Genomic DNA, 15,052 nt, shown 5'->3' on the forward strand with positions numbered 1-15,052 from the left:
CACCGGTGCTCAGTTCGTCTAAGCAATCATGCAGAGAGCGTCTTGACCCTAACCAGATGCTAACGCTAACTCGCGCCGTCTAGTTCCGTTCTGTTGTACACGGATGGGACCCAGCGAAGGGGTGCGCGAAAGCTTCCAGCAGGCGGGGCGTGAACCGTTGAATGCTCCTGAAGGGGACGATTATTTTCTCGCCTGGGCGCAAAAGTGGCTGAGTGCGGCAACTGCGCACTTGGCAGCGCCGTGACGCTTGCGGAGGAGGGCCGGGAAGCGCCTCCGGCCGCCACCCAGGGGGCGCCTTTGCGCGGGAGGGTTCGTCATAAACCGGTCACCCACGACCAGCGGCGCTTTATTTGCTGCGCGGCAGGCCGACATTTGTCTCCGATGCGAGTCTCCCGGGCGCGCGACCTTCGCATCGTTCCAAAAGTCGTGTATTGAAGCCAAAGAGGAAAAGACGGCTGGGCCGTTCATATGCACCGAAATAGCGAGCTATTCATCAGCGCCTCGTTTTCTTAGCGGGAGGCGCACGGCCGGAATTTGGGCGCGCGCTGCGGAAGGGCATCCAGCCAAGGGTCCCGTGACAGCCCCGCGACGTCATTGTGACGTCAGAGGTGGTCCCCTGAAACTGCGACGACCACGGGTTGTTCGATCGGGCCACCCCGCGAAGGGACCCACTGCCACCCCTGCCGCCGCCACGAGCAATCGATGCGTCAGAGACACGCTGCTGCCTTCCGACGTCAGCGCGCGAAGGGAGTCTCCTCTCCTTTGCCGGTCAAGATGAATGCACTGCTACAGAAACTCGTCTTGTTGAGCGCAGTGTCACCCTTTGTATTCAGAACGCAAGCAGCGCCCTATGGGTGGATGCTCCCAGCTGAAAGTCGACGGCAGACGCGGTTTTCGTGATCTGATTTTTACTTTAGTGCCTCTGAGTGCCAAAAAAAAAAAAAAATGGAAGGAGTAAAAAAAGGCTGCCTCTGACCGAGCATCTGAGGGAACAGCCACTGTCGCTTATTGAAACACGTTAAGGCTTTCGAAAGAAAAGAAGAAATTATTAAAAGCGCTGCTTTGCAGCAGCAGCAGCGTAGGGGAATTCTCGCAAACGGCCTGTTAGTAATCCTCGGGTGTACGCGACCTGAGAGCAAAGGGGACACAACACGGCCGCCTTAGCTCACTCGGAGTACACAGTGTCGCTAAAACGCTGCGCCGTGTTACTGCTATTCTCCTGTCGTCATTCCGCATCTTTGTACAAAACTTGGCAAAGGGGCAGCATCGCCGTAGGACGCAGCACCGTTCAGAGCTCGGCAAATGCTCCATTCGAGCTAGCCAGACATACGAAGGCTCAGTGCCAAGAAATAACTTTGGGGCTATCGCCCTTATAACTTGTCTGCGATTATAGCGACCACACGGTGACATAAAAGAAAAACACTAAACACCATTTCTCGTGAATAACGCGTATGCTCGGCTTGCCCAAATATTTTTTGTTGTTCCCGTGTCATTCCTTCGAAAACCTCTCCCCACGTTTCGGAGATGCAGTAAGGTCGATCACTGCACTGAAGCAAAATTTAACGCCCTTTTTGTTAGACTTGCTTCTAAAAAGAAGAGAGAAAATAAATAAGGAGTCGCTGCATCGGTACACGTTGCGACTATGAACACCTTCGCTTGGTGCCAGCCTTATTTCACCGATTAAGAAACAAAAAAGCCTGTTGGAGGCAAAGAGATTGCTTAAAATCGCGTATTCACGGCAATATGAGCGACGATGCCAGAGCAGCAACGAGTGAGGTGCTTAATTGAGCGTTTTTCGAGCCCTTTAGCGCGAACCCTTTCCCATGCCGTCCATTTATTCCTCTTGCGCATGGGCGCACACTTAGGCCCGTGCATGCTTCGTGGCACATCAGCACCAGTGGCCCCCATTCGATGCTCAGTACCGCTCTGCTCATAGGTGGGAGCAGTGCCATGGCGCCGCGCCCGTCCGACATGGCCGCGTACAGGCGAACGGAAGGAGCCTCTCGCGGTGCCGCGGGGGGCGCGTCCCACGCCGCCAGCGCAGCGGCGGCAGCTCGCTGCGCAGCCGTCCGGACGGCGTCGCGCCGTCGAGGAGGACTTCCCCCAAGGACACGCTGCGAGCCCCGACCTTGAGGGCGCGTGCGTTCCATCTTACAAATGGCACGCCCCGGCCGCCCGCCCGGAAGACGGCGAGCGCCCACCGTTGCGTCCCAATCAGCCGGCCGCGCACACCACGACACCACTCGGGCACCACCTGCCCCCACCCACCGCGCATGACAGCGAAGCTAAGCGCGCACTCTACGTAGCGCATCTCGATACCCTTCGGGATGATCTGATCTCATTCTTCGACGATTGCGTTGCGGTGAAGGCCGCGAGTCCACTGCCGATCCATTGAATAGATGCAGTAGATCGGGAGAAGGGTCTAAAACAACTTTAGACGCTTTATTTATGATGAAATACGGCACGAAACACGGCACCAAGAGCACAGGGTATCACTGCATTTTATTTTATTCTCTCACTGGGAGCAATTCGAGAATGTGGGAGTGGAGTTAACATAGTGTCAGGAGCACTGGATATCAGCGTATGTATTTTATTCTCTCAGGTGAATCTTCCTGTATATTTTCCCCACGGAAAGCACTAACACGATGTTAACATTTCACTGCATAGCTTGCAGTCCCCGCTGCCTGATTGCCAAAAAAACATAAAATTGTTGCCTTTCTTTCAGTTGCGGCTAGATGGCCTTAGGAAAAGTCAAATCAGTGGCGTCTGCACAATTAAGTCAACGGTTTTCATCTGAAAATATGAGTGCTGTTTTTTGCGTGATGCATGGTGTTTTCAAGGATTGCTCGCTCGTTGCCTCTACCACGCAGCGAGAGATAAAAGAAACTTAACTTTCCTTATTGTCAGTTTGTTTTACTCATTGGGTGGAGCCTTTCCCTCGCGCAACGTCACTTGCCCGCAGCATGTCTGAGTGAGCACAGTCCCACAAGAGGGAATTTTGCGCAGAGAAATAGCGAAATAGCCAGGAAGGCAGGGGCAGTGATAGACTGCATGCGGTTTTTGCTCCTTGTAAGGGACGGGAAGGGGATTATGAATATAGGTGCAAGAAGTGAAGGGTAAATGGAAAATGTCATAAACTAGGTTGTAGCTGTCGCCATGATATGGCTTCGTCTAGGTTAAAAAGAGTGTGGAGGGCGGAAGTATCTCCTGTCGGGTCTGTAACTTAGAGTTCCGCTATTATTTGGAGGTTATGTTGCTTGTAAGCGATGGATACGGTGTATATGGGCGTCACTATTCCTTTTGCCAAAGCCCTGTGAATCAATAACCATTGTGATATGGGCCCATACCATTCCGGAATGGTTGAGGCCAGGGCGATGGCAGTCTCCTCCGCCGTACCGCTATCAGCAGTGTTGAGCGTGTGTGGACGCCTGCAAAACAGCTGTGCTTACAGCTAAGCACATTTCACGTCTCTGCGAGTAGTAGGTTGCAGGGATGTATGGAATCGGTGCATCAGTTTTGCCATCACCGAAGGCAGAGGCCCGGATCAGCGCTCTGGTTTGTCTTCGGCGTTAATTAAGTTCGGGATGCATGTTGCCCGAATAGATCGATACCGTGTGAATTTAGTTTCGGATGTTCGGCGCGAGCAGTATACGTGTTGGGGTTGTCTATACAGGCGTTGCGTTGGCCCATCTAGGCTAGCAGCAGGCGCTCCTGCTGTCCTGCTGTGTTTGTTGAAGGCGTTGGAGTTGAGGTGGCCCTTCACTAGCTCTGGGATGGTGCTGGACCCCTGGTCGCAGTAGGAGTTGCATGAACGCATCGGAGGGTAGTCCCAGTGTCCCAGTGCTGTGCAGTGAGGAGGAGGTCGTCCATGTTTCCTACTGAGGTTGCGGTAGTTCGGATTGGGCTTTGACGACTGAAAATTGAATAAAACATTGCATAAATTCTATTATAAGGTTCCAACATGACTCAATGATCATTAGGTCATTAGCATATGCAAATATAAAGTAAATGCTACAAAGTAAAGCGTTATAAAGCATATAAAGTACAAAAAGTAGAGCAAACTGCTGTAAAATGAAAATTGGGGGCAAGATGAGAATCGAACACGGGGCCCTTTCACACGCTTCAGCAGGCACGCTCAAGCGGGTTTTTACGTCTAGTGTGTGGGGTGGTCTTTCACATTAAGGTGGTGGCTTACAGTTGCATCTAATAAGCATGCGTGAGATTAGAGCGGCACTAATTAAGGGAGTAGTGACTTAACGTCGGAAAGGGGTGAGTATGCGGGAACGAAGGCCCAGGAGGCTCAGACGAGAGCTATATTAACGCTGTCGGGCCCAAGTATTCGCCATAATGTTTTTACATTTGCGTGCTATAAGCTGTGCGACGTTGAATGACGTTCGTGCTCTCTAAATCCGGTGTTTGATATCACCCCCCCCCCCCCCCCTCATTCCCACTTACGCAAAGAAAGAGATTGGAAGGTAAGTTTGGTACGGAAGTGGGTACCTGGGCATAACATGGTGCCTAGAAGAAAGCAAAAGTGTTAAAGAACCCGAAGCTTCCCACCACTTAGCGCACGCTTGTCACATTGGCAGTTTTCTTGCTTTTCGTGCCCTTATGCGATGCCAGCCGTGCCGGCAGCGTGAACCCGCCTTTCCAAGTGGGTAAGGACCCTTCGGATATGCAGGATAGTAGGATTGAATTAAATTAACTCGGAACCAATGAATCCACCATTCCGCTTACCAGTCTCTGCCCCGAACGGCGCCTCGGTCGTGTCACGGGGCAGGCACGCACCGGGAATCGGGGCTGCGCGAATAACGCCTCTTGTTCCCTATGCGCCGGCAGAGACCAAGGCTTTGCAGGTATTGTGGAGACCTTGGAGCCGCGAAGCCTCGCAAGCATCGGCTCGCGGGCCGAGCCGGCGGAGGCGTGCGCCGCGGACCAAGAAAAGCCGAAGGAAGCCAGCCAGAAGCGGGGAACCTCGTAAGCGCATGTTGCGTCCCAAAGGAGACGAGTCTGGACTTTAGAAACGTGCCACGAGGGCCCGCAAGCGCTCGAGGGCTTTCTACGTTCCGAGAAGTGAAGCTCACGAGAGGCACTGCGAATAACAAGTAGCGTTTCTCTTATAACACTTGCGCCTTTTCACGGGAGGGAGAGACAGCGCAAGCGACGACGGCTGGCGAAAGGCTTGCTTGTCCACCGGCACAGTCGGCGGACATCTGCGGGAAAAGGAGGAATTGCGCCTACAGTGGAAGGCACCGGTGGAAAAGGAGCATGGCACTGTTTTTCGCTGGGGAGGTTGTTTGTGTTTTTCGGGCTAAGACCCAACGTGATCATTCAATGGTGACGAATCACTTCGTGCGACTTGCACAGTAGAGACGACTTTTGTTATTTCGTGAGATACCGGTCATCTCCATGCGATCGTAAAATTAAGTTGCTCGTAATGCACGGACGCTTGTGACGTGACCGCCCTGATCCTTTAGTGCAGTGCTGCTGTCTACCGGCAGCATGCCCCTCATGTACGTAAAGAGCCAACTGTCCTACCACAAACTATAAACTACAGGAAGCCAGCACGTTTCAGCATAATTTGTATTCTTGTCGCATGGTTCGACATTATAACCTAGTGTCAGTAACCGGCGACCATTTACATATATAGAAAGGAGCACGATTAGAATACGTTGCGTCAGCTTTGAGGCGCCTTCGAATACGTGCGTGCAATCGCTTTCTCTTTCTGGCATCTCGGCCGACTATGCGTGCCTCATTACTTTTTGTCACTTGCTAAACCCAGCACAGGCGCAAAGCTCGGACATTAGGCAAGCGTTGATTCTTTCCGAACCGTGGCTGACTCGCGTACATCGGCCATTCGTTGTGTTCCTACCAGATGACGCAAAGGAAGCGAGACGACGCACTGTTCCGCATTGCCTCATCCTCGCCGATACTGCTCTCCGTTCAGAGTGGCCCTGCATCGGGAACTCTTAGTGCGGAAACCGAGCGTGACCTTTCTCTGTTTTGTTAACACACTTAACTCCACGGATGAAGTCTTGGTACCACGTTTGAAAGGGTCATTTTTGGGCTAGGTAAAAAATGGGAAGACGCTCAAGAGGCGGGCGTCGACACACACGCACGCGCACGCACGCACGCACGCACACACACACACACACACACACACACACACACACACACACACACACACACACACACACACACACACACACACACACACACACACACACACACACACACACACACACACACACACACACACACACACACGCGCGCGCGCGCGCGCGCGCGCACACACACACACACACACACACGCACACAGGTCGTATATTAAAGGCATTATGAAGTTTTCTTTCAGAGTATAGAGGCATGTACGACAGCCAGGAAGAAGCTACTCAGTGATGCCTCACTTAAAGCTGTCCTCTCCCCAGGCACCGTAAGCTCGGCATTTTCCTGCTACTGAAGTGATCTCGACAGACTTGCATTCTACTCCTGGGAATATCTTGTTCCATCTCGTCCTGGGACAAGAAAGAACCCATCTCGCTTTGCGAATGGCATCTGTGAACCTAACAATTGCTTTTAAATACCAGCCCGCCATATTTCATTTTTATTTATTTACTTTGTGCTTTACCAAGTTACCTGTCTGTACACCAAGCAGGGAAATAAAGTGAACGCCAGAGTTAATTTTTCCGGTGCAATTTCAGCAATATGAAACGCGGTCACTCTTGGTTATTGTTGCAAACAAATTCTGCCTGCGGAGCACACCACTTTCCTTCTAAGGCTATCTTGTTTTGTTTTTTTTTTTTTGTTTTTTTTTTTCTTGTGCCATGAATTTGGATGCCGACCTCGTGACACTCTCCTCAAGCTTCGATACAGCTGAAATCCACCTGCTTCCTGCCAGTTTTGCGAGAGATATGTACCAAAGAAATTTAAGAAGTGAATACCCGCGATGTCACGCGTACGAGATAATGCTTCACGCACCCAAAAGCTTAGTGCAGTTGCAGCAACCGTTTCGGACTTGCGAAAAGTATGCGTACGTGCCAGCTGAATGAAGTAACAGTTAGCGGTTCTAATCGTGCCACATTTTCTTTTAGCCGAACGAGAAGCAAGGGTGGATACCCAACCTCCAACCACCAGTAAACCGGCCACACCTGTTATGTGTAATAAATAGAGTCTGCGTTGACTGCCGTGCTAGCACTGGCAAGGTCGGCTAAAGAGACCGCCTTCAAGATTTCGAGACTGCTATTTGGAGCAGAAAATTAAGGCGGTATGTTTAACTTACCTACGAGCTCTCTGATCTAAAGCTGCACGCCGTACGCCACTATAGGGTTTCAAGTGTGCACATGAGCAATTGATTCAACGTACACATGGTTTAACTCGGGTGGTCTTATATTTAGCGCTCGGGTGGGAAATTGTGGGACGGATTTTGAGCACTGCTCAGTATTTCTGCATCTGTTTAGCTAAGCTTCGCTAATGGCATCATTTAGGGGCTACGTTAACCTTTGGAGGCTAACGTCGTGCGAAAACTTGCGCCGTATAATCAAGGGGAAAAAAAGAAAGAACCCAAAACCCAGTTGACTCAACAGTGGTTTTCTCCACCTCCGCTGACCCAAATGAGGGCTTCGTGGCACGGCCGGAAATGCTAATAACAATTTACAATTTATTCCGCAGCGTATATGCATAGATGAAACTTGAGAGCCTTTTGAAGAGCTCTGAGCTGCAATAGATGTTAAAGCATCACACCCTCTTCGCTTTCCCAGTTCGAGCATTTTATCAGATGATCATCTTCATGGGTACAAGTCACACATGCGTCCTTGCGTTTGTAGTGCAAACATATGTCTCGCGTAACAAGAAACTGGGCTGCTTATGAGGGATATACGTTGTGGATCTCGAATTCACCGAATACGAGATTACTGAGATCAGTCGTTCTCAGCCATGGATGTGTCAGGACCCTTTGCGGAGCATTGCATGAATCAGGGGAAGTGGGGTCACCCACCGGCGGGAGCACGGGGAGGGTGTGTAAACTTTTGCAGACTGCTGCCGCAGTTAAGAAAGCAGGTAGCGGAATTGGGATTAAATCAGACCTAATCTGGCTTGTAAAAATGCGCACTTGATAAGCCAGTGCACACTGCCTGCAGTGGACATGGGCATGAGGCGACACGTCGGCGCCGTTATGCATGCCGCTAGAAGGGATTTAACTCCTTCCAACACTGCGCCGTTCGCTCGCCGTAAACCCGAGACGCTTTGCATTGCTGCCCCGTAGATCAGTGCAGCCAGAGCTCGGGTTTGACCGATGCTGGCATCAAGAAACGCTGTAGATGCGCTCTCTCCCTCTCTCTCGCGCGCGCTCTTCATTTCCCCACACTTCGCCTTTCTTTCGCTTTGAAAAACTAAAATCGTCATTGAACCTCCGTGCTTTTAACTCGGCAAAAACTGCGTTTAGCCAGGCTAGTGATATCGCGCGACCTTTCCTTTTTTGTGGGCGTGGTTCTCGCGGACCCCCATTCTAGAAACAGTGACTTAGATTCAATTGAATTCTTTTCATTTCCTTTGAGAGGAGGAGGCTTGATTAAAAGCCGGGAGAACGCACTGGTTCCAGGGTCCTTACAAGTTAGTTTACATCTAACAGGTGTGGCTATGGTACTGTTCAAATAGTTCAGAATAACATTACATTATGTCATCTTTGTTTTATCGTCGTGAGCTCCCCTCCACTGAGAACGAGACGGCGGCACGTGAAGGGGGAAATGTGAAACATATTAGGGGGGCAATGGAACAGGGACGCGCTACACCGCATTTCATTTACTTCGTCCTCTTTTACCGCCTCGCAAGTTGCAGCTGTCAGTGATAGGCGCCCGTTCTGACTGGTGACGACGGTGCGAACACGATCGGCGGTTGTGGTTGTGGCAAGTGGCGGCTGGTGCGAAGGGCGAGCGGGCCGACTAGTTCGGGACCCCACCACACGGGCGGCGCCACCTTCCAGAGGGGTGTTGGCGGCAGCCAGTCCGGTCGGTAGGCTACAAGTGCCGGCTCGAAGAGTGCAACTTTCGCTTTTCGCTCTACCGGTGCTGCTCGCGACCGCCTTGTGTTCACCCGTGACGAGGGAGGCTGGCTCCTCACCTCAGTGGGTGCACTGGTTTGATTATGCTTCAAAAAGTAGTCCGTCCATGTGTGCCGGCCGAGACACGAGTCTAGTTAACTAGCTGGGCTTTTGTCACTCGGGGCTCACGCGGAGACACGCGCGCGCGCAGAGCAGGAGTGCGCACATGACGCTTGAGTCGGCGAGTATTTAATAGAACTGCACGCAGAGACGAAGGCACGAGCCAGCCTGTCTTTTTTTAAGAAAATGACACCCTTCATCCCATCCCTTCCGCCCGGCTGAGGTATGCAGCTAGAGTGAGGCGGTTTCCGCGCCTGTCATTCCTTCTTCCTTCAGCTTCCTTCTACGCTAAGTATATGGTGCCTGCGCGAGCGCTCACCGTTAATACAACAGTCTGTATGAAATGACCAGTGATCAAAATATAATTTACTAATGCCTCGTGACAATGAGGCCTTAAAGTTCCACACCAGGTCAAATTTCTCTTCACTGAAAACATGTTTAAAATCTCTGTTGCAATGTCGCAACGTCCAAGAGAGGTTTAACATGCTTGGCTAGGCCCCATTTGAGTAATGTTTGAACGCCTCCTTTTGGTACACTCTCCAAACAGCCCGCACTAGCACGATAGTGGTTCTTTTTCGACCAGTAATTTCGCCCACTATCTTTTACGTCACATTTTTCATACTTTTGAGTTTTTGGCAGAGCTAAATTCTAAGAATGCAAAAATGCAAATTTATTGTTTACTGATATACTATTCGGTCAGCGGCAGCGAGCGTGCGTGTTTTTCAGAACTGAATCTTCACGACAGCCAAGTGGCGCGAAATGGTTAGGGTGCAATGGGAAATGCGCTGTATATGCGAAAAGAATGATATGGCGTCCTCCTACAGCCTTAGTTAAAATAAAATCTAATCGTTTTCATATTGCAGCCACCTCCTCTCTCAACCACACCTCTCTCAACCTCGCATTAAACACTGCTTGCTCTTCGCGCTAGTTGGCAATATTGTCAATTTTCGAGTTTTTTTTTTTTTTTTTTTTTTATTACAGACTTTTGGAAGAGTTACAAGGAAGCTTTAACCACAGAACAGTATAAGCAGCTGAAAAGCCCACAGAGCGCGAACATCTCGGGAGATTATGGCATGTTGCACAAACACACACCTTTTAACGCTGTCCATTTTGCATGTGCTCTAGACCCCGTTTGCAGCACAAATTCCGCTTGCACAAGGTGGAATTCAATAATAATAATAAAAAAAGAAAACGAAGAATGAATGGCAAAATTTCAGAAACCTTTCTCGTCGCCTCGGGTTGCGGTACATGTGTGACAAGTATGCCGCGTTCAAGGTGCCAGCTATATGGTGTACGTGCGCCCACCAGTAGATAAAACCAATAAAGCAATGCCTCCCTGCGAAGCTGCTCATCAGTAATTGCATTTAGTTGTACGTTCAATGAAAGCTGACCCATTCGTCTCAAAGCTGGGAGAACGGACAGGGTGTTATTTTCTTCTTTACCTTCAGTTCGATTACTTTTTCCTCATCGAGGTTAGTCGGGGCGCCACCTTGAGACTACCAGCCCATCAGAGTGGACTACAGCGTCGGGGTGAGTAAAGAAATAAAAGAATGCTGGGCACACACAGCACCGACCTTGAATAGATTTCTCGGCGCGCTGACATGCCCTTGACTGGTCCTCTGTTTTTGGGCGTAATAAAAGAGTTCACTACCACCGTTCTGCTTCCTCCGCAGAACGGTGGTAGTTTTTTTTTTCTTTTTTTTTTATTATTACCGGGCGTTAGTTGCGTAGTCTTAACCAACGCAGCGCACACGCCAGAATCCAATGATGTCTCTACTTGGAAGCTCTGAGCACACTTGCCACATCCAGTTAAGATATTGACCCTATATAACAGCAATGCTTTCACGTCATTTTTTTTTCTCTCTCTTTTCATTTGGAAGGCATGTCTCAGCGTTCATTTGCTCTAGAAGCAACAGCGATCAGCCACTTTCGTGGCGCGCTGCCCGCTCGTCCTGGTGCCGACCGCTTTGCCGTCAGGCACCCCTGACGGGCGAGGAAAACAGCGTGCTCCCCGACGGCGCCGCCTGTCTCGTGCGGCTGAGTGACACGCGGCCAGGCATGCCCATCTAGCGCACAGTAAAGCGGTAGCCACACTTCCCTCTCAAACTCTGTCACTCCATAAAAGCGGCCCGTAAAGTAACATCCGCAAAGCCACCCACCAGCGAGCGCGCGCCAAACCTGCGCGACCTTGAAAAGTGGCCGCCACGTGACACCGACGTCAGCGGATTCGGCGGAGGACAGGCGCTCGCCCGGAGACAGCGCGCGCGCTCGCGGCGCGCGGCCCGTTCGAAGCCGCGTCTGTGACGTCGCTAGCAGCCGGGCCAATTGCGCCGAAGCCCGGTACCGCTACTTGGAGCCGCTCCAATGCTGCCGGTTCTGCTACTTTGTAGCTCGCGTTCGCTACGCCGTCTCAGCGGCGCGGAAATTTCCGAACGGCCCGTAGAACTCGGTGACTCAGCGTCTTTGCATCGAGAACTCCTTGGGGAGCCTGACTGAGAACCGCGCCTTTGTTTTATGGAGGGGCTTTATTGCTCGCCCTAGGCTCCCCAAGGGACGGAGCTCATTTTTCGCGAGCGTCGAGAAGCCTTTGGTGTTCGGGCTGCTCGATACAATGCGGCTGTCGAGCGGCGCAGCTCCTTTGCGCGCTGACTCGGCGGCGCGTCACGGGAGCCCGTTCGGAGAACCGAGAGGAATCCGCGCGTCGCGGGCGTGCAACTGGCCGGCAACCTGCTTTTCGTCGGCGGCGCGAGCTGACGCCTGGCAGCGAGCGCGCACGCGATAGCCAGAGGCACGCGATTCCTCCAGACATTGCTAGCTGAAAATCGACGGACTATGCTCCTCATTAACTAAAATTCGGAGTTGGGATACGGAAGCATGAATTTTGAGCAACGTCACCATGGGCGTCTCCAGACGGAAAGTTTTGTAACTTGTGTGTGTGTGTGTGTGTGTGTGTGTGTGTGTGTGTGTGTGTGTGTGTGTGTGTGTGTGTGTGTGTGTGTGTGTGTGTGTGTGTGTGTGTGTGTGTGTGTGTGTGTGTGTGTGTGTGTGTGTGTGTGTGTGTGTGTGTGTGTGTGTGTGTGTGTGTGTGTGTGTGTGTGTGTGTGTGTGTGTGTGTGTGTGTGTGTGTGTGTGTGTGTGTGTGTGTGTGTGTGTGTGTGTGTGTGTGTGTGTGTGTGTGTGTGTGTGTGTGTGTGTGTGTGTGTGTGTGTGTGTGTGTGTGTGTGTGTGTGTGTGTGTGTTTCGCTTTTTTATGGCCGGGGGAAGATACCCCTGTGCAACCATGGATGTACTATAAAGGCATGCATCTGCCTTCGTTAGGTAAAATTTTAGTTTTGAACACCCAGGCGCAGACCAATGCTATGATATCTTAGATTTAACGTTCTAAAGCTGAACTTGGAGCTACATGAAAGGAGCCATAATGGAATTCTTTTTATTAAATTCGACCAGCTGTGTTTATTTTCTGGGCACTGACATCGCACAGCGTACGGGAATTTTTACATTGCGCCTTTATAGAAATTCGGCGGCCTGGATTCGGTGCCGCGTTCTTGGTACCGGACGCCGTAGCCACTAAGACCCCGTGCGGGTCGCTTCGCGTTCATGTTCACAATTTTTATCCCAGCACAATGCCTTTCCACGATAATCGTATTTTAGCGCATATTTTGCCCGTCGTTTCCCTGAAACCTCGCGGAGAAAAGGAATAGTATGTCACAGTCTCATTTTTCGGTGGACACCTCAAATGCTCCATAAGATTAAACAGGGGCATGCGACGAAAGATATGACACCTAGACACGCTGCTCTGTCGAAACGAGGGTCCTAGCCGCAGTGCGCACTCGCACTAAAAAGGTCCGATAGAAGCTGAGTGCCTTGTTCAGCTTAGTGTACCTTCTGCTGCTCCTCAGGATCCATAATGTACCCTGGTTTTATGTCACTTCGCCTGGTGAATTCAATTTGTTGGAATAAATCGTGTTCCGCACGTTACCAGCTGTTTCCAGTTATGCGTTCGGTACAATGCTGTCGTGCACTCGGCACTAATACCGGCTTTTATGGCTACCCTGTTTTGGCTCCACTCCGGCTTCTCCTGCGCAGGCCCTGCCACAAACAGGCGTCAGTGGGTTCCATTCGTCAGCAAAAAGGGGTTACACAATGGGAGTCACACATCACGTCGATTCTCTGTGTGCGGTATTGTCCAAATTATTGCTACTGAATAGTATAGATCGTTCGAACATACTGCAGGAGGTGGGGTATTATTGACACTTTGCGCTTCTTGCTGTATTTTCAGTTCTGATTTCTCCGTTTCCGTTTTTCGGAGCTTTCGTTTTCATCTTAACGAGCTCGTTTCGCACGTTTTAGAATGCCAGCGATCAAGTAGTTCGCAAAGTGTCGAGACATAAACATCATTGCTGTGCTCTGCGTTACCCTCATTTGAGTTGTTTCTTCTTTTTCTCATTTATCACGACTGCGCTCTTTTCGGTTTAGTGGGGCCGCCGCGATGACGACACCTCCGCATTGGCGTTTTTCCTGCACGCTCTCTTTTGCGTGCAGTGGCCGAATGATCAGCTGCAGCCCATTTCCCTCGCAGATGTCCCAGACAGTCGCGTCGGGCGACGTGGCCTTGACTCGCGGCGCCGCCAGCATTCATTCGCTGGGCTCGCGTTCTATCCCACGTGCTGCGAATAGCTGCATAAGAGCAGCGGACTTTTCTCTTTTTCTCTTCATTTTTCTTTGTTGCGCAAATTTACCTAAAGGAAGGCGGGAAAACTGATTTGACACAACTAGAAAATATAGCAATAAAGAAGTTTATATAACGAGGAAAAATAACTGTATCCGAATTAGTACAATAATCTTGCGCATTATTCTGCCTAGGCACTGTTCCAGAACTACAATACTGGATCTGCTTCTGAGGAGCGGCAGGTTCCACCCTTACAAAAAGAGAAATAATTCTATAGACAGTATGCAAACTCTGTACTGAGTCCTTTGTAAGGCTCTCATGAAACTTCCAGGAAGGGCTTGGTGCGAGCGAAACAGAAAACAATTTTTCGAAAAGCATCTCCGACGGCAATTCTTTCTGGAAGGCAAAGCTGTGCTCACATCATCTCTTTGAAACCGTCATACATGCTGACGTCCTCTAGCGTATGGGAGTTAAATATGACGCACATCTATAGACATGTGAGAGAAAGCATCAAATCGATCAGTGTCCAGTTCCTGCAACCATGACCTTTGCGCTGAAAGCGCTTGTAACCCAGCGGCTGCATGTGACATGCCGTTTTGTCCTTCTCTGCTCGACTTCACGCGCGCGACATTACACTTGTAACATTACACTACCATGACTCCGGACACTCACTCGAACTGAGCCTGCGAGGGTCTGATTTCTATCGCTAAAACACAGCGCGTTTCTATTTTCGAAGCCCATTACGTCATGAGATCCTCCGCTGCTACTCCGCATCCTCATTCCCCGGGCTCGGCATTGTGTCGATAGGCAGAGCTGCTTATTTTCTCATGCACGAACGTGACTAGGGCCCTAGTGACTTTCGTGGAGCATGTACAGTCTTCGTCGAAATTTAAGAGGGGGTTTACTTCTGAGACAAACCGTGGGGCTAGTTTTCTATTCCCAGTGCTCCAGTTCTACTGAAGGTAAGAAAGTTTTACCTTCTCCGGCGGGAAGACCTTCAATGAACTTTAAAGCAGCGCCATTACAAGGCTCAGAAGTAGACCCCCTAAACTTTTGACAAAGGCTGTACCTACGACGGCCTATAAAGAAAGCCAAAAAGTGAGGCCAATCGAGAACTGCTCCAGACATTGCAGCGAACGATGCACGTTAGTGAATTTGCGGACACCTCGTAAATTCTGCTGCACCGACCGGCGGTATGCACCGGTGCGTATTGCTGTAAATGTGCGTTT

Source organism: Amblyomma maculatum, chromosome 1, assembly GCF_055883805.1.
Source record: "Amblyomma maculatum isolate TAMU_Amacu chromosome 1, ASM5588380v1, whole genome shotgun sequence".
NCBI classification, from domain to species: domain Eukaryota; kingdom Metazoa; phylum Arthropoda; class Arachnida; order Ixodida; family Ixodidae; genus Amblyomma; species Amblyomma maculatum.